Source organism: Dasypus novemcinctus, chromosome 4 (assembly GCF_030445035.2).
Source record: "Dasypus novemcinctus isolate mDasNov1 chromosome 4, mDasNov1.1.hap2, whole genome shotgun sequence".
Lineage (NCBI taxonomy): Eukaryota > Metazoa > Chordata > Mammalia > Cingulata > Dasypodidae > Dasypus > Dasypus novemcinctus.
In genome coordinates, this window is record NC_080676.1 from 113,674,082 (window position 1) to 113,700,810 (window position 26,729).

General features: G+C 37.2%; 1 pseudogene; it reads left to right on the plus strand.

Annotated features, from left to right (window-relative positions):
* The first annotated feature begins 21,517 nt into the window (after nt 1-21,517).
* Nucleotides 21,518-24,080, plus strand: LOC101428624 (BTB/POZ domain-containing protein 7 pseudogene; annotated as a pseudogene).
* Nucleotides 24,081-26,729: the final 2,649 nt, after the last annotated feature.

Below are 26,729 nucleotides of genomic sequence, written 5' to 3' on the forward strand. Positions count from 1 at the left end.
TGAAAAATTTAGTAAAAGAATCCAGTTTAGTTTCAGGAACAACCCCTTCCACTAATTTGCAACAACTTAGGCTTTTCTGAAAAATAAATAAATAAAAGGAAGAAAGGTTTAGCCTTCTTTGTATTCATTAATACTTAAGTGTTTTCCTTTTTAATCTCAAACATCAAGATGACTTGAAATTGGATGTTGTTTAACAACAGGGCAGAGTATGATATTTAGAATTTATACAAACATTTCAGAAAAGGCCATAGTCAAAGAGTCTCTAAGCTTTTCCAGTTTAAGGAAAATATCACAAACATTAATTGTGAACTCAAGTCTGCTTACTAGTGGTATATACCATCAGTGTGGCTCAAGACTGTAGAATAGCTATTATTCAATGCAAATAATAGCTATTGAGCACCTATTGCATGTGAAGCACAATACTCTGTGGAGGAGTGAGGGGATTAAAGTATGGCTTCTCTCTTCAAAATTCATATATTCTATTTGAGAAACTATCATGCAAGTCAATATAATTGAAGTGTAAATAACAAAAGTGAGTTGGATGAAGGAGATATAAAATCCATGCAAGTGAGATTCCATGGGTAGGTTGGCTTTTGAGAAGTGCTATGAAGGAGTAATAGGACTGCAGTAGAGGGAGATGGGAGAAGAGGGCCTTGCAGACAGGGAACAGCCCAGAACCAAAGAAGCAAGGAAAACTTTCATAGAATTGTGAATAATCTACATTTGATTTGTGTGCACATTCAAGTGCGAGAGCAGTCTCACAGGGTATATGTAAGAAAGTCATTTTCTAGAGAAACCATTATGCCAGGATGAAAGACCATTGGTAACCAGTGGGACCTTTGGTACCATTTAAGCATGTGAGCCAGAGATATGTTTTAGGCAGATTAGTGTAACATATGTTGGCAGGAAAATTCACAAAGACTTTCGAAAGAAGGGAGACCAAGGATTAGTCTCCCTACTTTCAGTGCTCTGGAAAGAGTTAATGAAGACATGAATAGAATTATAGTGGAGAAATGCAAAGCTGAGGATGGACGAGAGAGCATTTCAGAAGTAAAAGGCACAGGACTTGACAGCTCTTTGAATGACACAGATAGCAGAGAGCGACTGTACCTTTTTGCCAAAGGGATGCTGCTGCAAAGTACCAGAACTCTGTTGGCTTTTACAAAGGGTATTATTTGGGGTAAAGACTTACAGTTATAAGGCCCAAAAGAGTCCAATTCAAGGTTGCTTTCTCACCAAAATCAGTTGTCAGGTGTTGAAATAAGATGGTGGCCGATCTCTGCAAGGGCTCAGCCTCCACCTCTGGATTTCCTCTCTCTCAGCTGCAGGCTGACATACGGCTTGTCTCTCAGGGCTTCCTCTCTCTCCTGGCATAGGACTTATTTCTTTCCAGGTCTTCTTTATCTTCTTTTCCCAAGTTCAGCTGCAAACTATCAAGCAAATGGCCCATCTCTTCCTGGCGCTTTAGCTGTTTGAAACTTCTTTCTGTTACATGGCAGAATCAAAATGACAAAGTTCTCTCCAGTGTGTATCTTCTTGAGTAAATGTCCATATATATGAGCCCATCAAGGGTGCAGGGTCTCAACCTGAGTCACACTTTACTGATGTGGTTAAATCAAAGCCGTAATCTTAACAGGTAATTTAATCAAAGATATCTCTGCTGAATCTAATGCAATCAAAGGGTATCACACCCAGAGTAATAAATTGGTTTGCATACACAATCTTTCTCTTTTTGGGATTCATAAAAATATTCTCAGCCTGTCATAGGGACAAAGGAAAATTTTACTCCTAGGCTTTGAACCCGAGTAATTGGGTGAAAGATGGGACATTAACACAAAGTGGAGAATCAGGAGGATGATTAGGATGTTGAGGAGATGAGTTCAGATTTGCATATACTGAACTTAGTACGCCAGTAAGACACCAAAGTAAAGATATTTAACAGGCATTTAGAAATGCAAGTATCAGTTGTTGGGAAAATGTTCAAGAGGAAAGTGTAGACCTAGAAATCATGTATACAGGGATAATTGTTGAAGTTGTGGAAATATTTCAGAAGAACAAGGAATACAAGGAAAGGAATTAAAAGAATCAAGGAAATGTACTTCAAAGTTGCTAAATTTAAGAGATGGGAGGAAGGAAGCAAAAGAGATCAAGGAAAAGCTCCCACAAGATATACGGGGAAAACGAGTAGCATATGCCACACAGACAAGGAAAAAGTTTGCCTTTCCAAGAAAGAATAATCAGTCAGCTTGGCAAGGCTGCCAAGAGGTCAAGAAAAAGGATACTTATTACCACTAAAATCAATTTTTATAGTTAAAGGTTCATTACTATTTTAATTAAAGCTCTCACATATACTGGCATCATCTGTTTTTTCCAATATTTCTAAAGGATGTAGAGTATTGGTACTGTAGCACAAACAGGAGTTTATTTTGGAACAAATATTGATGCAACTATATTAAAATGCATTTCATTTTATTTAGCATTGTATCCATGGCTCTAGAAAACCAATTATACAAAACAGTATTATGTATTTTCTGCTCATAACTTAAGAGGTTCCATATTGGTAGCTTAGTCTATTTAAAGCCATTAATAAATTAGAGGAATATTTCTGTTGTTTTGTTACATGAATTACAGTATAAATTAATCCAAATCCTTAGTAAAGTTATAAAAAATATAAGCTGTCAATTGCCTTGTGAACATTAGAAAGTTATAATTTCTCTTGTCTCAGTTTTTCTTCTCTTACACGCAGGGCCTGAATGATCTCTGGGCACCTCCATGACTCAATGATTCTAATGTATGTCTGGAATATATTTTAATTAACTACCTTAGTATTAAAAAGTGCATCTGATTAAAGGCATGAAAGCAGCAAGATAAAGGACAATATGAAGAATTGCAGCTCTCACATACATAGCAAGGAGGTTGTATTAAGCCAAAAATATATTGGCGAGAGGCTTCTGATGTATGATAAGACAAAGGAAATATAAACTTCATGATATATGATTAGACATAGGAAATGTAACCTTTATGATAAGACACAGGAAATGTAACCTTGGCCACTCAGCCATATTCTTTTGCCCCAAGGAGTGACAGTTTGGAATATAGCAAGGAATACTGTTTTAAGAAAAATGTTAGATAAAAACTGAAATCTACTAGAGAATATCCTGCAGAGCTTAACAAGAGTATCAGAGTTCTGCTGCTGTTAAAAATTACTACCTAATCCTTTTAAATATACATATATATTTAAAAATCTATATATATATGTATGTACTCTCCTAGTTCCTTTAGGGAGATTGTCCTGTTCCAAAAAGGCTCAGCTAAATTCAACATTAAGGTACTTAGGAGTCACTTAAATGAATCTCTGCCAGGAAGATGGATGGTTGCCCGATTTCAGCACCACCACAAGCCCTCATAAGAGACCTCAATATTGGGACCCATATTTAGAAATCTCTCATCTCACAGCAGGTTATGAAACCGACTTTAAGGACATGTCAAAGGTGGTTTCCAGGAGGGAATCCACTGTCTATTCCCAAATGTGTTAAGTAATATACAGAAAAATGTTAAAGCAAAGCTGTATTTTTCCTTAGCTTCTAATACTTAGTAGCAGAAGCAGATAGTGCAACTAATTGGGCCAAGTCATCAGAATAAATGACTGGCTGATTATCTTTACAGCAGTTTGTTAAATACCAGATCTGTCCCGTTTATGGAAAACTTGGAAAGAGTTGATTGCTCTTAGTGACTGATAAATTATTTTTAGCAAACAAATTAGGTCATGTAAGACACTGTATTTTTTTTTTTTCATTTCATTCTTCCTTTACAACTTTCATAATATTTAAATAGCAAAAAGGATCATTTAGGGTTTAAGCTAGAGGCTTACAAACCAAATACTATAGACTTAAAGAGAAATAATAAACTATTACCTAAAAGTTGCAGGTGAATTAAATGTTTTTTTCCCAAAGTTGTGTTCAAATACGAATTCTATTTTCCCTGAAACAAAAGAAATTTATATTTCTTACTACTGCAAATTTTTATGTCATGTCTTTAAAAGGGGCAGGATGAAGAATACTCTGTTGGTGGCTGCAATGACATAAAAGAAATGTAATTCATTAGCTTATAGTAATAGAAAATTTGTCACCTTTTGAGGATGGCAGGAAATCAGTGCATGTCTTGTCTGAGACATCTATGGAATAATTTTTTGTCCTCAGGCAGCCCCTCCCCTTCCAAATGTTTACCTAGCAGTCATAATCTCTTCAAACCCTGGGATGAGGGCTCCACCCTCTTGGAGCATCAGGAGGGCCACCGAATGCCACACATGCTCGGGCATGGGCTCCATCCTCTCTGAGCACTTGGGTGGCAGCACTTTTTCTGAGCAATGTGGCAGAAGGTCCTCCCTTTCAGTGCTGGGGTAGACTTACCCCTTCCATGTACATGGGTGGGCCGGCTCTCTTGGCCCAAGAAAATGTCTTTGCTTCAGTCCTCAGCTTCCATGGTATTCTCCTTAAAATGATTTTTCATTTGATTTGTCCCTTCTATGTCCCTTTTATTTCAGGCTGAGAGTGGTTCCTTCATACAAATTGAGCAAAATCATATCAATTTGTATGTAGTTCTCAGGGGTCCAAAACACCAGACAAAAGAACTTTCCACAGATCCTGCCTGTCTAACTGTACCTTCTATCCTGGCTTGCATTGAAATGGTTGACTGATTGCATGTTCAGTTAAACCTCACATGGAGGACTATTCTCTGGGGAACTAGCTTTCCAAAAACTCAGAATTTTCCAAACCATCAATTTTTGGTTTCTTTGTGTCCAGAAGTTTCATTCTTAATTTATCCCTTTCCTCTACCATTTTACTATTAGATGCAAGGAGAAACCAGGCTGCACTTTCTACACCTAAGTAGGTAATCTCCTCAGCTAAACATCCAAGCTGATCAATTTCAAGTTCTGCCTTCCATACAATATCAGAATGAAATTTCATCAAGTCATCTGCCACTTCAAAATGAGAATCGGCTTTCCTCCAGTTTTCAATAACATATTCATCATCTCCATCTAAGGCCTCATTGGAAGTATCTTTAGCATCCAAATGTCTACCAATAATTTATTCAAAACATTTAGGCCTTTTCTGTCAAGGGCCTCATAATTCTTCTAGCCTCTGCCCATTGCCCAATTCCAGACCAAATTTCCACATTTTTTATATTTGCAATAAGAGGACCCCATTTTCCTAGTGTTAAAAATCTGTTTTACTTTCCTAAGCTGCTTAGGCAAACGCCATGAAATGACTCAGTTTAAACAATACGAATTTATTCACTCAGTTTTGAGGTGAGGAATATGTCCCCATTGAGGCATCATCAGGTGATGCTTTTTTCCTGAAGACTGTGACATTCTCTAGCTGGCTGCCAGTGATCCTTTGTTCCTCTGCCATATAATATGGCACATGGTAGCATCTCCTGGTTTCCTCCTTCTCTTCTGTTTCATTGGGTTTCATTGATTCCAGCTTCTTACTTCCTGTGATTTTTTTCTCTGTCTGAATTTTCCTCTTTTATAAAGGACTCAGAAATAGGATTAAGACCCATCCTGATTGAGGTGGGTCACACATTAACTGAAGTAGCCTCATCAAAATGCTCTACATACAATAGGTTCACACCCACAGGAATGGATTAAGTTTAAGAACATGTTTTTCTGGGGTACCTTTGGGTTCAAACCACATGCCGTATTTTAAGGCACTATATGGTTACAAGCAATTTGCATTGTTGTTGGGGTATTCGTTGTTTCCAGGCCTTTGCAGCAAATACATGTACATATTAGCTACAAACATATAGCTATATTTGTACAAATATAATATTACAATATCTTACAAGAGATGCATATGCTTTATTCTAAATTATACTCAGAAAATTCTCTGAACAGTAAAATTAGTAAAATCATAATTGTAATTATTATTAAAAATAATTTTAATTTTTTCCTAAGTTCTGCCTCTCTCTTCTCCCATTTTTTCCAACTATTTTATTTGTCAAGACAATTTGGATCATACAAAACAACAACAGTTGACAACAATCTGAATTCTGGACACACCATCAGAGAAAAGGGAGGCACTGCAGACACTCTGAGCCCTTCCCCAATGCCCAAAGAAGACTCTGGTAGCCTCTTATCACCCTGCCCTTGAGGGAGATGAAAGCTGAGTATTACTGCCTTCCCCACCCCCCACAAAGGGAAGGGGGAGCATGAGACCACAGCACAGGCTACTTCTTGTTAACACGGGAAGAAGGCACCCCCTCCCCTCACTGGTCTGGACACATAAAGCTGAATATTTGCTGTTTATGTTGCTGTTGGGTTTTTTTTGGGGGGGGGAGTGCTTAAGTGAGAGAGCGGGGGCGACATCAGGACACCTTTAGAGAGAAGACTCACTACCACCACTAGGCCACACAATGGAAATTTGAGAAGGAAAACATAAAAGTGATCCTGCTTTTCCCTACAAGAGGTAGCTGGTCAATGCCCCCAGAGCCCAGGAGAGACAGGGAACATAAAAGCTTTGTGTCACTATAAGGTGTCCAGTTTCCTCCAAGGAGCTGAGAGAAAGCATATGGAGAAATGGCTAAAAATCAAAGAAAAATAAACAATGGTCTCTCTCCCCATTTTAAGTTAGTACACAGATATATTTTTAGAGCATATAATACTACACACCATGCTCTTTCTCTTTTAATATTCAATTCATCTTAGTTTTATGAGGATATATTCTTATCACCATTTCTTATGTCAATGTCACTTTAATCATTTTGGTCTTAACTCTGCTCTCTAGTAGAATCTCTGGGAAGTGCTCATAGGAACAATATTCCCTGAATTCTTAGATATTGATACTAATGTGTACCTTCTTCATTTATCATTTTTCATGTTTTCTTTCCTTAGTGTATTAAATATGTCTCTCCATTTATTTTCTGGCATGCTACTTTGCTGTTGAAAAGTATGATGATGATATCGTTTTCCCCTATAAGATATGTGTTCTTTTGCCTCAATGTCCAAAGGATTTTTTTTTTCTTTCAAGTCCTAGAATTTCTCTAAAATAAGTTGTGATGATAGTCTTTATGGAATGATATTCTTAAGTATATGATGTGCTCTTTCATAGGAGTTTAGAATCTCCTGCACCACCACTTCACTTATCCAGACAAACTTTCTTGAATTATGGTTTTCAGTATTTGTTATTTTCCTTGCTTTGGCTTTCTTCTCCAGAGAATCATATATCTGTGTAGCGTATCTGTATCTGTTAGCTAAAATGTGGGTTCCTTAGCTCAGATCCTTCATTCACCCTATTGTTTTCTTTTACTTCTTCCCATAAATTTGCTGCTGCCATGAAGGTCTTATGACTGTCAGTGCTATGTTTCCAATTACATTTTTTTAGGGTCCAGGGGAATAGCTTGTTAACTAACTGTGCTGTAAATATTAACCATCGATTTTTTTTATTTTGTTTTCTGCCTGTCACCATATTCCCCAAATTTCCCTGGACATGCTACTTTTAGATACAAAATTAAATACAACTACAGATACAGGTGAATTTATAGATGCAGTAGAGTTGTGGGTATGACATATACAAGAACAGATATAGATACAAACATAGACATACATAAATATGCCTAGATAGAAATAACTAGAAGAATGAATATTGAAATATATATCACTGGGTTGGTGGAATTCTGAGTGAATTTTTTTCTTTTTGTTTTGATAAAATATTTTAAGTCAACTTTTTAAAAAAGCTAACACCTACAGGCCTATGAGTATTACTATCACCTGCAATGTCCCTTTTCAGGGCCTCATCAACATCTAAACCTCAATCTCATCAAATTCAATTATCTCCATCAGTTCAACTAGTTGTAATTTTTCCTTCTTTCAGGTAGAGAAAATGGTTCACTGTGCATTCTTCTCTACCCCAGTGCTTTTGGTGTTAATCTCATGCTTTGCGTGTTCTAGTCTTCTTAACATATATTCAAGTCCAACTTCTGCTATTCCTTTACAAACCTTTTATGTCTCAGCAGAGTCTAGCAGATCCTAGCATTTAGTCTTGAACTAACATCTCCGGAAGAAAATTATAAAAGCCTACTTAGGAGCTATAGTCAAGAACTTGACTCTCTATACACTCAGAGTTCATTTTTGTTCATTTTCCCCTAGGACAATAGGTTTCAAACTTAGGTTTTAGTTTAATCATAAAGTTAAAAGACAATTACCAGGAAACCGATTTGGCTCAAGCAGTTGGGTTCCCATCTACCACATAGGAGGCTCAGGTTTCAATGCCCAGGGCCTCCTGGTGAGGGCAAGCTGGCCCACAAGGAGTACCACCCCATGTGGGAGTGCTGCCCCATGCAGGAATGCAGCCCCACACAGGAGTGCTGGCCAATGTGAAGAGCTGGCACAGCAAGATGATGCAACAACAGACACAGAGGAGAGACGATAAGAAGACATATCAGAACAGGCATCTGAGGTGGTACAAGTGAGTGACTGCCTCTCTCCCACTCCAGAAGTTCCCAGGATCAGCTCCCAGAGCCACCTAATGAGAATATAAGCAGACACAGAAGAACACACAGCTAAAGGACACAGAGAGTAGACAATGGAGGGGAGAGAGGTGATAAATGAATAAATCTTTTTTTTAAAAAAAAAAAAGACAATTACCAAGATGGAAAAACAAAACAGGTAGTATTTCAAAATTCATCTTCATTTCTATATATAAGTGATCATCTCTGTATGGTGACATTAGCCTGGTTTACAGCCATTGCCATGTTGGTTCAAACTTCATTATTTCATCTCTTGGTTAATATCATACCTTTGCATTGTACTATAGAGACTTTATTAAAACATCTTTATACCTGTCTTCTATTAAATTTGACTGAAGCTGTTCTGAAAGAACAATTGGAAGAAGCAACAATAACCACTAAAATAACATATTTTTAAAGTTATCTCACTTTGATATTTTAAAGGGATTTCTAAAGCATGAAGCCCCCTGAAAAACATTCACTTTTTCTCTTTGGGTTCATTTCCACTTCTATTTCGTACAGGTTTAACCATGTAAAACCACCAGTAAGTACGCATTGGACAGGTATTTGTAGGTGGATGCTCTGGAATCAAAGCTGTAGAGAAACAGCTGTGGTATATCCTTTCAACAGAGCTTCCCAAGCTCATGGGTCTCATTATCTCAAGTATTCCTGGAATTAAAATAGTTGGGGAAACCCCATCATAATCTTGTCCTGAGCATATGTTCAAATAATTGAGTTCTTCTCTTCAGGTCACCCTTCAACAAGTTCAGTTTTTTATTAATTTTGCTGTTAATGACTTATCAGCTAAGGAGCTACAGCACCTGAAAAGCTATTCCATTCACTCTAACTTTACCCAGTGGAGTTTTACTTGAACAAATCCAAGATTATAGATTTGCTTCTTAAATGATTTCAATGGTTTATAAATAAAGGTTATTCCTAGAAATAATTCTGAAGGTGGATGAAGTCATTCTCAATAAACTGCTGAATGGAGTATTAACAATATTGCAAAGAAAATGCTTCTGAAACGTAGTATTAATTTATCCATTAATTTCTGACAGTAGTTTGTAAAACAAGACACATTCATACCAAGATGATAATATTAATAATAATAATAATACAATTTTCATTTGATTTTCAATTCTATTTACTATTTACCGAGTGCCTATTACATGTTGTAGAGCATGTTGTTATAACAGCACATTGTGGGAACACAGATTCAGGGCAAATCAGAAACTGTCAGCAAATGATCTCTTTATTACTTATTACTTGCACAGTATAAAGAGTCCAGAAAGTGAAAATAATTTCTTTGTCACTTACACAGCACAAAGATCCAAAAGAGCAGGGAAACAAGTCCCATCATGATCATTCTCCCAAGGTGGCCAAAATTGCTCTGGGTGGGGTTTGGTAGAAGGCAGCTCTGCATGACCCACTTCACTCTGGGAAAAAGAGACCAACCTATACTGTTTGAGTGTGGGATTTCTCCATGGGGGTGGGGGCAATTAAGAATTCCTGTTCTGATAAGCATCTGGGGCTACTTGTTCCCAGTTTGGGGTTTAAGATCTGGCCAGGTATTTTCATTAGACTTAATGTCTCCTGGGTTGTGGAACGACACACAGTAGAAGAGGAGGTGTGGGTAGCAGTAGCAGAAGGTCACTTAGGGTGTGTTCGTGACTTCCCCAGAGAAGGAGGTGAAAGTAGGTGAGGTCTGGGCAATGACCGCTTAACAGGCATGTGTGTTTTCCCTAACATGTCATGCATGAAATTGGACATAAGGGACACAATAAAGTAATGACAGAGTCCTCAATAATCTGATGGAAAAGTCATTATTACCACTCTTTAAAGAATGAGGAAAGTTTCAGAAAGATTCAGTGACTGGCCAAGATCACTGATAGGTAAATTGATGGCAGAGTTAAGAAAGATTCAATCTGTAAGACTATGATTTCATTATTGACGATTGAGTCTCCTATTGGATCATTTACTCTTAATAGCATGATTATATATTTATGCCTTTCTCATGCATAATAAATTCAAAAGTAACACCTCTGGCTGCAGAAAAAAATACCTGCTTTTACTTGAAACCAAATTTTCACGCAGATTTTGTCTAGCATAAAAACATTTTTATGCCACAGAAACACAAATTCCCAGTTCTAAAATGGCAAGCTATCATTCTCTGCTATCTTTGGGTATTTGGGGTGCAGAGTAGTTGAGGATTTGTTAATCCAGAATTACTCAGGTGCTCATTACTAGTCTGTGACTCACCAGCTCATCAGTTTACTGTAGAAATAAAAACTGCATTTACTTTTCTTTCTTTAATCTCCCAGTTTTAATTGCCATATTGACAAAAAAGAAACAGTTGTTTACCTTCCAAATTCTCTGGAGCACCAGCCAAATTAATCCTTTTAAGCAGTGTTTCTTTAGCTCCAGAAACAAGTAGCATGCGAAGTAGCAAGAGGCTCCCTTAAGAGGCAGCTAACACCAGATGCCTAGACTTTAACCTTGACTGGGAAAGCCTTGCAGGCATTCGCTTCTCACTTTGAAAACAGCACAGGAGTTGTGGGGAGCTGCAAAGAACCAGGGCTGGATTAAGGAGCAGAAGAGCAGGGCAGCGCCCTGTGGTATCAATCTTTAAGGGAAAGCCTGGTAAGCACTGTTGGTAACCTCCCCTTGGACATTTGATATAGCCTGTGCATTAAATCAAAATTATTTCCAAGAGTACCTAGTCTCCAAGATGGCCAAATAAGTAATATAGGCCCTACAGTCTTTGAATGTTCAGAAGGGATGTGAGACTGAGTGTGTATTCAGGGCTGCCTCCAGACGATGTGGAAGATATGCTAATCCAAACTGGCTTGGATGTGGAGAATATGTAACTCACCTGGAGGAAATAACCTATCTGATACTAAGATCAAACACTGAAGAACCTAACCAAAGGTCTGTTTACCATCACTGTTAGTCTTCCTAATCCTATATCCTCTGTATAAAAGGGTCTGGAAAAGGCTGTTCGGGGCTCGGTTTTTATTAGGACAAGAGTCCGCCGAGCCCGGCTGGTTGAAATAAACCAACTTCCTTCTCAGTATTCTCGTGTCCTGGCCTTCGATACCGCACATACCCGAATTTCTCCACTACACATTCACCTTGCTTTTTTAATAACAGAATATCTATTTTGTCAGCAGCAGCAATTTATCTGGTCTGAGTAATGAATCACAATCCGTCTGAACTAATCTTGACATCTTGTTCTCTTTACCAGACAGTTTTATTCTTAGTCTCTCTTGCAGCTATCTGTGGTTATTTAACCCAAATCTAGAAAATACTATGAAAGAAATAAAATTTTAGGGTGTGCTGACTGGCACCATCCCTTTTTTATTTTTGTTTGAGATAGCATTATGAATCCTGGAGCTGTGCCCACAGACTGAGGTTTGGAGAAAGGCATTCCAGAGGACATAAGTCTCAAATGCTATGTAGAAATCAGCATGAAAAGGGAAGAGATTATGCTTCGGGAAGAAAGCAAAATCTATATAAAGGCACAGAGGCAAGAAACAGTATGGTAACATAAAGAAACTGTAAGGAAATCATAAAGTATGGGGCTGGGAATGGTAATAAATAAATTGGAGAGATGACAATGATCAGATGATGGGCTTTGTAAGTCACACTAAAAACTTTATATTTTACCCTAAATGCAAAAGGTGTTTTTGAAAGTTGTTAGTCATGGAAGTGACAGGATTAGATAAATAAATTAGATGGGAAATGCAAAGGAGGAGAACTTAATTGCAGATTAGGAAAACAAATCCCTGCTGTGATATTCTCCTTGAAACATGAGCAAAGGTAGTGACATTGGCAGGAGAAAGAATGGACGGAATGTATAGATATTGAGATAGCAGAATAAATAGAACCTTGTGCTTAAATGAATACAGTGGGAAAACACAGGTGTCAGGCTTACCTCCCAGTTTCTAGCTCTGGCAGCTAGATATGTGTCAATCGCAATCACTAAAAAAGGAAAAACACACAAAAGAGCAGTTGAAGGGGAATTTGGAGTTCTTATGAGCTCTCTAAGATGCGATATGGCTGAGACTCAAGAGTGAAATTTGAACTGGCACTCACATAGAGACCAAAAGAGACATTTTAGGACAGTAGTGAGAATTTTGGTGTCGTTAGGGCATAATTCTAAACAAACCCTGAAGTAGAAAGTAGAAACATTGGTAATGCCAATATTAGAAGGAAGAGCCATGCTGCATTTTACTTTCATACATTTAATCAAAATTTAAAATAACATCAGATGCAATTAGGAAAAAATCACCACATCAAAGAGATGGCTGTTTTGTATTTTATTTTTCTAATATTTAGTTGTAATTTACTATTTCCTATTGTTTATATGTTTAAGTCTACTTCTTCATGTATCATATATAAAGTGGTCTTTTATATTGTTTTTTATATCCTACTGAAAATAATGTTAGGACACAGAGGTGACTCAACTAATAGAGCCTACCATATGGAGGGTTCTTTACCCAGGGCTTCCTGACCTGTGTGGTGAGCTGGCCCACCACGCACAGTGCTGCCACACGCAAGGAGTGCCCTGCCACACAGGGGTGCCCCTGCGTAGGGGAGCCCCATGTGCAAGGAGAGCTCCCTGCAAGGAGAGCTGCCCCCACGTGGAAAAAATGCAGCCCTCCCAGGAGTGGGGCTGCACACACAGAGAGCTGACACAGCAAGCTGACGCAACAAAAAAGAGAGGCAGTTTCCCAGTGCCGCCTGATAATACAAGCGAATGCAGAAAAACACGCAGCAAATGGACACAGAGAGCAGACAATGGGGGAGGGAAGGGGCAAGAAATAAAAATAAATCTTAAAAAAAAAAAGAATGTGAAATTATTTTCCTCTTAGTTATAAAAAATACGAATCACACATATCTAAACCAAAAGAGAATTTAGGGTTAATTTTGCAATAGCTGCAAAGTACATAATCCATTACTGAGAAAAGAATATATAAACTGTAAAAGGACATTAAAACTAGTTATTTAGTGTGTCTTCTACACACAAAGGTGCGTTTTAAATTTGGTTTCCAGTTATAAAACAAAAATTTTATTTTAGCACTTAGACACATGAATAAACAAGCAAACAAGGTCTCAAAAAAGTCACAAAAAACTAGTCTCAATAGAGTAAATATCAATCTTATACTCATAGAATGAAATCCATGAATTAGGTCAAAATCACAGCATATATTAAATGAGGGAAAAAGAGCTGTGATGAGGGAGATTTTGATACTTAGAAATAAATTAGAATAAAATTTTGAAAAAATAATTGGGTGGGAAAATACACCAAACCTAAGATATGGGCTAGAGTTAATAGTAATGTTTTCATGATGCCCTTACATAGTTTTTAACAAATTTTTCACAACAACGCAAGGTAGTGTTGGGGAGTTGCTTGTTTGCTTGTTTTATAAGCTCACAATTTTTATATACAGCTTTTGTTTATGTATGTTCATGTACAAGGTTCTGAAGAAAGACTTCAACCCACTCAACTGATTTTGTTTTTTTCTTAAAAAGCCTAGGGGCAGGGTATTAGCAGAACAGTGAAACATGCTGACTTTTACTCTGTTGGGAGGGGGTTTGGGGGAGGATAAGTGTACATAATGGAATGCACCTTCTGTCTTTCAGGGACAGGGGGGTGGTTTTGGCTTTCTGTTATTGGGGCAGAGGAGACTCGTTGGAACCAGCTGCGTTGCCGGCTAGGGCCTGGGTGGGTCATTTTGCCAAATGGGACTAACATTCCCAACTTCTTTTGATATAGTTAAGGAGTCGGGATGGAGAGTGGGAATTGGGGTGATGACTCATCAAGCTGTTTCCTGCTCTTGTGGGGCACTGTTGAATTCAGTTGTTTCCTTTACTGTGCGTTTTTTTTCAGCAGCTGGTACTGTAGTTTCCACAGCAAGAGAAGATTATCTACATGATTATGGGTGGCACTTCAGACAGTTGTTTGGATAAACTGAGTTATCACACAGAAGATGTATGGACCTGCTGATATGAAGAAAATGAGAGTTGTAAGTGGGGTAAGGATAGGAATTAGCTATGAAATTCAGGGTGGGCTGTGAGATTATTGCTCCCAGGAGTCTGAGGAGAAGGATTAATAATGAGATTAAGAGGGGTAAGGAGAAATAAGGGAGTGGCAATAACCTAACACTGAACATTAATGTTTGACAATGAAATTATAAACTTTGGTGGGTTTAACATAATATAAGTACATTAAAAATCATTTTAGGCGTAAGAAGAGTTTACATAGATACACACAGAGTTTTAGCAGGAATAGGAGACTTTAGATTAACTGTGGTTTTGTAATAATTTTTTTATTTTTATTTTTCATGAATTTAATATTCCCAACCAGTAGGGCTGCATAGACTTATGGCTAAAATGATTCCATTTTTCTTCAATTTGTACAGTTTGAGGCATAGGCAACAACAAATTATTATTACTTCCTCTTTTGGGTCATAGGGTAACTGGCACTTGTATCTTTAGCTCCTGCTTTGGTCTTGCTGTTAGCATTTTAACTGGAGCTGTGGCTACAGCTCACACTGCTGAATTTAAACTTAGTCTATTGTTGTAAGGATTTTTTTTATTGTCCTTTATCTGTTTTATTAAAAGGCCATTCATTTCATCATTTTTTAATAAAAAGTTTAAATAATATTCTGGTTCATAGTTTAAGACTTCATGAGGTGACTGGTAAATAGTTTCTTGGTTATTGTCAATTTGGGTTGGACTTTTATATAGGGCACTTACTTTTTCTGAGCAGCAAACAGAAGCTGGCTGGTTACAAGAGTCTCAATGTAGTGTTTACATGAATGAAAGCATACCTTGTCCCTTATGAGAGCAGGAAGGGACCAATGTCTCAGTCATTGGAGTGAGCATGATGGACACTCATAGGTCATTTTCATGAGCTGTTAGTGAATAACAGGCAGCTGGAACTGCTGGGCAGGGCACCACAGTGTCTGGTAGTCATGATGTTCCTATTTTCTGTGGAGCCATTCTGCTGTTTTTCAGGTTTCAGTGGTATGGCTGTGGATTTCTGCGAGGACATCTGCCTCAACATTTCCAAGAGGGGTGTTAAAGAAGTGGGCAGGGATATGACAGTTACCTGTTGCTGTTGGCAGGTGTATTAGATGTCTTTCTACAGATCTCTTCCCAGCAGGGGGGTGGTATATGACAGTTTATTGTTTCTGTTTTGTTTTTAGTATTTGCAATCTACTTCTGGATAGGGATGGCAATTTTCAGAGGGGCTGGACGCTAATGGGTTATGCCTTCTACTTGCAACAGGCTGTGGTATGCTGCACACAGTTGCTTTTTATTAAGGGGCCATATTGTAATTTGGCTTCTTTTACAATTGTGATTATAACCCAAAAGATATTTGTTTAGAATGTTGTCTACAACATCCACAAACTTTACCTAAGCTAATGGTGATGTTGGCTATATTTAATTTACAGAGTAAGTTAGAGTTTACCCCCTTTACTGCTATAGCCTGTGTTATTGTTTTAAAAGCAGCCTGCTCGGGAGAGAGAGGTTCTTATTTCCATGCACAAATAATTAACACAAAAAATGATTTTAACATCTGAGCTAAAAGAAGGATGAAGGGTTTTCAGCATCCCAACATCCCCAGAAAGGGCATTAATTGTTTTGAAGTTTGTGGTGTTTAACAACACTTAAGAGTTTTACAGACAGCGTGGACCTTGTAGCTTGTACTATTTGTTCATCCCAGGCTCTTAACATACCATTGTTTCTGGTGCGTCTCTTAATTCGGAGAAAAGAATTAATGATTAACATAATAGCATCAATATAACAATATAGGGTTACAGCTATAGGTTTCTTTCATACAGTCAGATTTTTTCCCACCAGGCTGGGCTATGCACACAACCTTTGGGAAGCACTGCCATTGGCCTCATCACATGAAGGTGAATGCAGGCTGGTTTTATTTGTTTTAAGGAGATACTAAAGAAAGATTTAGCAAGTTTTAAAACAAAGTGATAGTGACATAATTGGATATTAATTTCTTGCAATAAACTAGCAATATTTGAGACTGATGCATACAGCAGTCATGTTACTTTAACTTATAATAACTTATTGTTATGTTCTACCCATGTGAGCCTTCAATGGTCGATTCTTTTTGGCAGCTATAGAGCTGCTTTTTTAGAGGAGGTGGGGCAATGCAGATGAACATGAGCTGAAGCATCTGCCTCTTGATTTTCAGGTGGAAAGGCTGTTTCTGTGACTCATACCATTTCTTTTTTTTTTTTTTAGTAACTAAAACCATGATTAACAACATTATATTTCAATATAATGCTAAAACATTGTTAAATTTTCAGGAATTTTATACAATTTTTAAGTAGTCATATGAACATTTTACTCATACAACTTTAATTAACAGAGGGTTAAAGAATCCCTTTTAATTTTATAACAGTTTTCAAACATTTTTAAACACTTTTTATTCAACTTATAACATATTAAATCAACTTATTTTATTATTTCACTTTTTTTTCAAGATGAAGAAATAAATCTTTTGCAATAATTTTAAATAAAAGGATATTTTTGAGTATTTGTCTTTGAGAAAGCAAAGCATTAAATGTTGTTAGGTTTGAACATTATGTTCCTTTAAGTGTTAAAACTTGTTTTTCTTAAACAACCAAGAAAACAGTACAGTTAAAGTACAAGAAGCTATTTTGATAAAACAGACTCTTTTTTTTTTTTGCTTTGTATAGTGATTATTCAGGAGGAAAACTTTATAAACCATTACTAAAGCAGACCAATGATTTAAGAAGTTTTATTACTTTGACAGAGAAGGAATAAAATTTTAATTTTGCATCAGTATACTGTATGATACTACAACTTTTAAAACTTTATGGATTGACCCAATAAATTTTATTCTACTTTAAAACATAAAAATTTCTATTTCACAAACATTTTGCACTTTCTGTATTCATTTGCTTTTTGTCTTACATTTTTCTCTTTCTTAATTACCAGTCATTTTACTTCAGGACAAAATTATTTTCTTTTTCTTAATAATAAAAACACATTTTATATATTTTCCATATTTAAGTTATAAAAAATGACTTTGGAAACTGTTTTAAAGCAAACTTCTTACAACATACAATTATCATGATTACATTAATTAACAGGTATTTTATTTTAGCAGTACAGGAAAAATTACTTCTTTCATTATTTTATGAAAACAATATTTTCAATGGAATCAAGATTATCTTCTCTTTTTCACCACTATAATATGCAGATTAAGGTGGCCTCTGACAGGTTTTTCTGCCATGAAGTTATTTTTTGTAATTAGCATAAATTCAGTTTCTGTTTAATAATGATTTTCTGGGATTAGCTATTTAAATATTTCAGTTTAAACAGTTCTTCTACAAACATATAACTATTCATGATTACATAGACTATAGCTACTTCATCTTAAGACAAATTTTACCTTTACAGAACACATTTTCTTACTTAATGTTACCTCCTACAATACCTTCTACAACTTGCCATATGCATTCAAGTTTTGTCTTACATACTTTCATTCTGCTTTATGAAAACCAGCCATCTTATTTTAAAACAAGACACACTTTCTTTAGCAAACATCAAATTTCAGTCAGGACTTCCACAAACTTTTTACTTTTCTTATTACTCATTTAATCAATTCCTCATCCCGTTCTGTGAAGAAAAATAAACTATTCAGTTTAATTTAGGGGAAAGCAATTTTTGAAGAGGTTTTTAGAAACTTCATTAGTTAAAACTTACAGTTCTCATCATTTTAAAGATTTAACAAATATAATGTTAATTTATCTTATTAGCATCCATATTTATTTGTTAATATAAGTGCTAATTTGGTTTTTTGCCCATTAGAGCTCTTTTAAGAATTTTCATTTATTAATTTAATATTACCATCTGGAGGTATCAAAATATACTCTGATACTGAACAAACACAAAAAGAGGTTAAGACACACCAATCAAAACATAAATTTCATTACCTTGACTCATAATTTTCATCTTTTTGGTATGGTAGTTTTTAAGCTTTTAATTATTTTACATTTCTGATTTTACTGCTTTTAAGATTTTTTTTTTTTAATCAGTGTTGCTTGTAATATGCAAGCTTGTTTTTGGAAACTCTTTTTTTATTAATTAGCAACCAGTTAGGAATATTTGACTAGTATAAATGCAGTTAAGTTTTAATTTAGCAGTTTAGATAGACAGATATTTAATACACATATTTTGGATTATTACTTTTAGGAATACACTTAAAAGTTAGGAGTAAGCTAAAGACGTTCTTATAAGAGGTGAATAATTGTAGACTTGATATTTTTCAGAGCATCAAGAGGGACAAGATATTGGGTTTGTTGGGCAGTAATGATAGGAATTTCACTGATTAGATTGAAGAGTGAGTTAAGGAATCAGGGAATTCAGGAGGGCAGAATTAAGTGGGTTTCATATTAAGAAGAAATGAAAGATCAGAGAGGGAGAAGGGGGTGTGAATGCACACAATGCTTTCTTCCTTGGCCACTTTTTGGAGAGGGAGGACAGGACCTGAGGAAGGGGGAATGAGAGCAGATGTTAAGTGGAGAGAAGGAAGGGGGTTCTGGGGAAGATGTAGGGGAACCAGAGGAAGATGGAGTAAGTTCAGAGGGTGCTGATAGGGCATATGGTGGGGGGGGGGTGCATGATCAGAGGGGATGAGGTTGGATGGAGGAATTTTTTTGCATGGGAGAGGAGGTCAGCTGTGAAGAAGGAAGATTTGATAGGTAGTGTGGGATCAACAGAAGGAAGATGGTTCTTTACAGAGAGAGAAAGGAAACCAGAACATAGGGGACCTCAGATCACTTGCCATTGCCTTGGATATTGGTGAAAGGGAAGGGGGAGTTCAAGGACCTCTTTGGAGAATAGGGCATGAGAAAAGAGATGCAAGCATCCTCAGATCTCTTATTCTCAAATCAGTTAGACAGGTGACTAGACCTGGAGCCAGGCATCCCGAGAGTTGGGAGGTTAGGCAGTGGGTGCAGTTCCCCAATGCCAGAGAGGATCATTGACCTAATGGTAGGATTTCCAGGGCAAAAAGAGACAGGTAACTGAAGAAGAGAACAGGATCCTCTGAAGAGGTTTTGAAACTCGCCCAAAGACTAATCAGTGTAGTGTTGATTGGTAAAGCTGAAATGACGGGGTAGAAGATCACTGCAGAATTGATCTGCCTCAATGAGGCCTCCCGGGTTTCAGCACCAAAATGTTAGATCTCAGCTCAATGAGACTTGGAGACAGATCAAAGTTCAAGCAGAGAAAGTTTATTAGATCTTCGTCATGGCAGAGGTCTGAAATGAGACTTCAGCCCACCCACATGGCAGGGATCTGAAGAGAGACATCAGTCCACTCAACTGACTTGGGTTTTTTCTTAAATAGCCCAGGAGTAGGATATTAGTGAGAACAGTGAAAAAGTCCTGACTTTTACTGTTGGGAAAGGGTCTTGGGGGAAGATAGGTGTGCATTTCGGAACCCTCAGGGACAGAGGGTGGGGTTTTGACTATCTGTTATCAGGGCAGAGGAGACTTGTTGGTGCTGGCTGTGTTGCTGGCTGGGGTTGCAGGTGGGTCATTTTGCCAAATGGGGCTAAAACAAAATTTCCTGTCTTTCTCCAAGGACTTATGAAACAAGAAAATGTGGTCAATCATACCTGATAAAAATGACAGAAAGACATTATATAGCTTAGTCCATATCTTTTGACAATTAATTTAAATCAATTATATATATAGGTGCTAAATATGTATGACTGACACCTGAGAGCCTAAGTGAGCCTCATAAGAACCTTTGGAAATAAAAAAAAAAAATTTTTTAATTAAAAAAAAAAAAAAAAAAAAAGAACCTCTGGGGTCTTTTCCTGAGAGCACACACATGAGAGAGAGAGAGAAGAAAAAAATAAAATAAAATAAAATAAATAATACTGGATTAGCAATCGTATGAGATTTATCTGTGTTTTCTTCTTTCAGATAGTCATGTCTTCAGGAAATTCTGTAACTGCTTTCTTCCACCACAAATATCCCACTTATGCACTCAATTGTTTTTTAAAAGACATTTTATCAATTGATCCTTCTGTCTCTCTGAGTAGCCAAGTCAATTTGAAGGCCACAACTTTATTTTACATACCTTCAACTCTAGTAAGAAACAGGCTTTAATGTTATTCAGTTTGATCAACTTGAGTGCAGTTCTTTATTTTTTTTCCAGTTACTGCTATGATCATTCCTTAGCCTGTCAGTTATGACAGAGGGTAATACCTACCCTCTGTGCAAATTTCCTTTAAATACCAGTCCACTAGAAACTTCCATCATTTGTTTGAGAAATGGTGATGTGTTACCATGACTTGACTCCCCCTGTATTATGACTCCAGCTAAACAGGGTCATTCAGATCAGAACGCCATTACAACAGCAATTATTCTGGTCTCTCCCATGTTATAGCCATTATCTTTTGTCATTTTATTTAAATGCATCATTTAGTTTGACAGCCAATTGTATGACAGAGTAAAAGGACCTTGGTTGTGAAAAAAACATCCCTAAGTAAAACTGATATGACATCAAATAACCCCAAGGTTAACTGCACAATGACTTACTAACTTGCCATACCTCCATCACCAAGAAGAATGCTGTCAAAGCTAAACTGGGTCATTTAACCTTGACAGTTAAAGGAACAGAGGAGATGGCCACAAATAACTTTAATGACCTGTGTGTAGAAAATGCAACAATTATAAAAAATAGGAATTAAGCCATTTACAAAAATGTATTTCAAACATAGAAAGTAGGGTTCAGTAGTGTTTAAGATTTTCAACTTATTCTTAAGACTTTAGACTTGGAAGTTAAATGAACTTTAGGCCGAGCGGAGCCCCTCCTGCTCTCTCTAGGAGTCAAGATGGCGGCAGGGGGAACATGGAGCGGTCCCGGAGCCTGAGCCACTGACAGGAGCGGAGAGGGCGGCGGCGGCAGAAGGAGGATGGTCGGGAGTCCTGGCGCCATGCGGACGGAGGTGCTGGCAGCGGCGGCGGGGGCGGCAGCAGCAGCAGCGGCAAGAGGAGCCTCCGCTGGTGTTTCTGAGTGATGAAATCGGACTCAGATGGGATCTCTTTTCACAAGACTTTCATGCTACTTTACTGGAATTGTAGTTGGTGTTGGGGTTTAAGATATATCTAGGGGATTTGAATCTCTGGACTGACAATATGATAGCCAGGCCCTGAGCCTCAACAGACTTCAGCTCCTACAATCTGATTTATTGGACTCGCCTCACTCAGCTAAGATGGAGTTGAAGAAGGACGACCACCACACCATGGAGCCTAGAGTGCCTACAACTGAAAGCAGGAGGATTGCATCCAGTATCCATGTGGAATCTGAGCCTCCTCTTGACATAGAGGTGCAACGGACATAACCAATCCAAGGTCCACAGAGAAAAGGTGGCATTGGAGTGGGAAAAGTGGACATGGTGGCTGATGGGTATGGGGAAAGGCAGGAAGAGATGAGATGTGGAGGTGCCTTTGGGACTTGGAGTTGCCCTGGATGGTGCTTCAGGGGCAATCACCGGACATTGTAAATCCTCCCAGGGCCCACTGGATGGAATGTGGGAGAGTATGGGCCATGATGTGGACCATTGACCGTGAGGTGCAGAGATGCCCAGAGAGGTACTTACCAAATGCAATGGATGTGTCATGATGATGGGAGTGAGTGTTGCTGGGGGAGAGGGGGGGTGGTGGGGTGGGGGTGGTGGGATTGAATGGGACCTCATATTTTTTTTAATGTAATATTTTTACAAAATCAATAAAAAAATATATATTCTTGTAGGATGCTATTAATAGGGGAAAATGTGAGAAGTTGAGGATGTGGGGTATAGAGAAATCCCCTATATTTTCTACATGACTTTTCTCTTACTTAAAGCTCCTGGGTAGTATGGCAGGGACAGATGCTGGACATTGTATGTCCTGCCATGACCCACTGGGTGGACTGGGGGAGTATGTAAACTACAATGTAAACCATTATCCATGTGGTGCAGCAGTGCTCAAAAATGTATTCACCAAATGCAATGAATGTCCCATCATGAGGAAAGAAGTTGTTGATATGGAAGGAATGGGGTGAGGCAGGTGGGGGATATATGGGGACCTCATATTTTTTTAATGTAACATTTAAAAAAATAAAGACAGAAAAAAAAAAGAATGCATGAGGGAACATACAAGAGAAATTGCCTTTGTACATAAAATAAACATACCTTACAGTGATTGAATAAAACAGTGAAAATTAAAAAAAAAAAAAAAAGAGAAAAGAGGCTGCTGGATCCAGGGTTGAAGGTTCATAAAGGCCTCTGGGATTATACTCTGAAGAACCAGCAGATGGAATGCCTGAGTGACTGAAGAAAATGGGTGCTAAATGCATCTAACTATCCTCATTCATGTTCCCCGAGGGTAAGGGGAAATTCAGAAGCCCAACAAACTTTTATAGGAACATCATCCTATTCTCAGCAAGGCTATGGTTGTGAATCAAAATTGTATAGCCTTGACCATGGCCACGAGAAACCACAAGACAAAAAAAAGAGAACCTCTGGCCTTGCCACCCTCAAAAAGAAGTTTATTAAGCGTCGAAAATCTAAGAGGTCTACTGATCACGCCAAGCAGATGCGAGAACTTCTCTCTGGGTGGGATGTTAGAGATGTCAATGCATTAGTGGAGGAATATGAGGGAACTTCAGCCTTAAAGGAGGTTTCTCTACAAGCCAGTTTGGCTAGATCAGAAGCCCAGACATTGCAGAAAGATATGGCCGATCTTTATGAGTACAAGTGTTGTACTGATGTAGACTTTATATTTCAAGAAACTTGTTTTCCTGTTCATCGGGCCATTTTGGTGGCAAGGTGTCCTTTTTTTAAAACACTGTTTTCTTCCTCACACAAGTATGGAGCAGAGATAATAATGGATATCAGTACAGCTGGTATAGATATGCCCATGTTTTCTGCTTTATTACACTACCTTTATACAGGAGAATTTGGAATGGAGGACTCAAGGTTTCAAAATGTCAATATCCTCATTCAGCTTAGTGAAGAATTTGGAACACCAAATTCCCCTGATGTAGATATGCGTGGACTCTTTGATTACATGTGTTATTATGATGTTGTCCTTAGTTTTTCTTCAGACTCTGAACTGGTTGAAGCTTTTGGCGGAAATCAAAACTGCTTAGATGAAGAGCTCAAAGCTCGCAAGGCTATTATATCAGCCAGGTCCCCATTTTTTCGAAATTTATTACAGAGGAGAATACGGACTGGTGAAGAAATCACAGACCGAACTTTGAGGACTCCCACAAGAATTATACTAGATGAGTCCATTATAACAAAAACATATGCAAAAGTTATATTACACTGTATGTATACGGACGTGGTGGACCTCTCAGTTTTGCACTGTAGCCCCTCTGTTGGGAGCCTCAGTGAAGTTCAGGCTCTCGTCGCAGGGAAGCCAAACATGACCAGGGCAGAAGGAGCCATGGGACTTTACCATATAGCACTCTTCTTGGAATTTAACATGCTTGCACAAGGTATGAAATTCTGATTTTAAAATTTTGTTTTCCAAAATTACATATTTGTCTTCCAAATTGAAAACGCAACTGACATGTATGATTTCAGTGTTTTGGATGTGGCAGGATAACTTTTTTTTTTAACTTGTAATTATGTCATCTGAGGCTGAAATGAAGGTCAGTATTATGAGGCTCTTCATTGAGTATTAAAATCAAAGATTCAAAACTAAAAAAAAAAAAATTCCAATTTTACCACTTAAAAACTATATGACTTAAAGGGGGAAAATAAGACTTATTAGTACCAGCACCCTCATCTATAAAATTGAAATTGTAATACCTATTCATAAAGTTGTTTTCAGGGATTATGCAAAGTAAATTACCTAATATTGAGAATACTTAATAAATGAGGGAGGCAGTTTTCATTATCAGTATTGTTATATAGCTTATAAAAGAAATGATAACCCTTAATGATTAGTAATGTTTAGGTTCAAGATTGAGTTAAGAAAGATGCTTACTTCCATATTCCTTCTCGCTTGTCTTATAAATCCAGGTGTACCCTCAATTGACACCAATTTGCATGCATTTCCATTTTCTCTCTTGAAAATTGGAATAAATAATGAAAAATTATGCACATACATGTGATTCCTTACAAACCGACTTGCTATATTTGCATGAATTCACAGCCTGAATTCTGAAGGTACGTGACCAAGTATCACCACTCATGTACTTCCATTAGGAATTCATCCCTTTGCTTTAACAAACCATTCTTTTAAAACAACCTGAAAGGAACCTTAGCAAACATGAAAATAGGGCTGCAACAGACTCAGAAGTGGAAGGATGAGAATATTAATTTTAAAATCACAGTTTTGCCTAGAGATTTCTTAAGTTTGGGGTTCTCAAAAGTATTTGCTTAGTATTTGCTGTAAAGACATAATGTGTAAATAAGTCTGCAGAGTCTGTTGAGGAGCTAGAACCCATCCTCTGTCTGAAATGTCTCATAACTGGGAACTCTCCCTTAAGCAATTTAAGAACATCACCTGGAATTTCATACTAATCCTAACTTTTGTCTAATGTAGTTGAAACAATGGATTCAGCAATTTTCTGGTCTCTTTGGGCTTAATTCAGTCTTTTTCAAGTTATAACTCAGTTCTTCAGACTCATTTTCTCTAAAGGTTACTTTCTAGATAGCATATTGCAGGGGAGGGCAAACTTTATCTTTAAATGGCTAGATAGTAGACTTTTGGTTTTATGGTTCATATGATATCTATCCCAACTATTCAATTCTACTTTCATATTAGGAAAGCTGCCAAAAGACAAGATGTAAACAAATGGATATGGCTGTGTACCAATAAAACTTTTATTTATGGATACTTTCTATGAAATTTGTATTCCATATAATATTCAAATGGCATGAAATAATATTCTCTTGATTTTTATGATTGAGTGAACTGATCTGATCATAACTTTAAAACAATCACCCTGGTCATTGCATTGATCAAAGACTATAAGAAGAGAAGGTTAGAAACAGAGAAAAATTGAAATGATATTATAATATTCCATGCAAGAGTTGACAGTGGCTTAGACCTATGCCATGGAGATAAGTATGGTCAGATCCTGGATGTATTTATATAGAACCAATAGATTTTCTTGAGGACTTGATTATGAGGTCCAAGAGAAAAGAACTAATCAAGGATGGTGCCAGGTTGTTTGTTTGTTTGTTTGTTTTTGTCTGAGAAACAGGAAACAGAAGAATTCCATTTGATGACAATGATGACAAAAAGCTGCTGGAAAGTTAATTTGGGGGAGAATGTAAATGAACATGTTATGGTTTAGAGTCCATTAGACATTTTGATGAAGAAGTAAAGGAAGCAACTGGATATATAAGACTGTAATAAGGAGTAAATTAAGGAGATTTGAATATGTGACTCATCAATTTACAAATGGAATTTATAGCCTTTGAGCCAAAACAAGAATAAGGGAGAAAAAAAAACAGCAAAAGGGATTATGTAAGATTGGAAAGAGAAGTAGGGGGAAAAATAGGTGAATGTGTTAGATACCCACTGAAGAAGGTGCTTCAAGAAGTAGAGAAATCAGATAGCAAAAGTACATATCTGTGTACTGAAGCTATGATGACCTTCCAGATTACTTCTCTTTCATGTCTTCTTTGTAATAGCTGATGACTGTAGCTGGTATTGTCTGATGTCTTTTGAATGAAAAAGTGTTTGAACAACAGGGTGAATAATAATGGATGGGTAAGGTGTTTATCATGAAGATTTACTAGCAGGAATATTTGAGATTAAGTCACTCAATAATAATGAAAAAATATATCAAGGTCCTATTAATAAAATACCTAGATATCAGAGAGTTGAAATATTTCTACAGTCACTGTTCTCCATGAATTAACAACCTAAAAAGGATTTATTAAAGCTAACATACAAATAACTGAAATATAAAGTGTGATACAAATTAATCGTACTTCGCAAAGCTCAGGTGAGCAAGAAATGCAAATTTCTTTCTTAACATCAACTTAATTTTGTAGTTTCACATCTGTATTAGTTAGGGTTCTCTAGAGAAACAGAACCAATAGGAGACATCTGTCAACAGTATGAGATTTTATAAAATTATCTCATGTGACTGTGGGGATGCAAAAGTCAAAATTCTATAGGGCAGGCTGGAACCCAGGG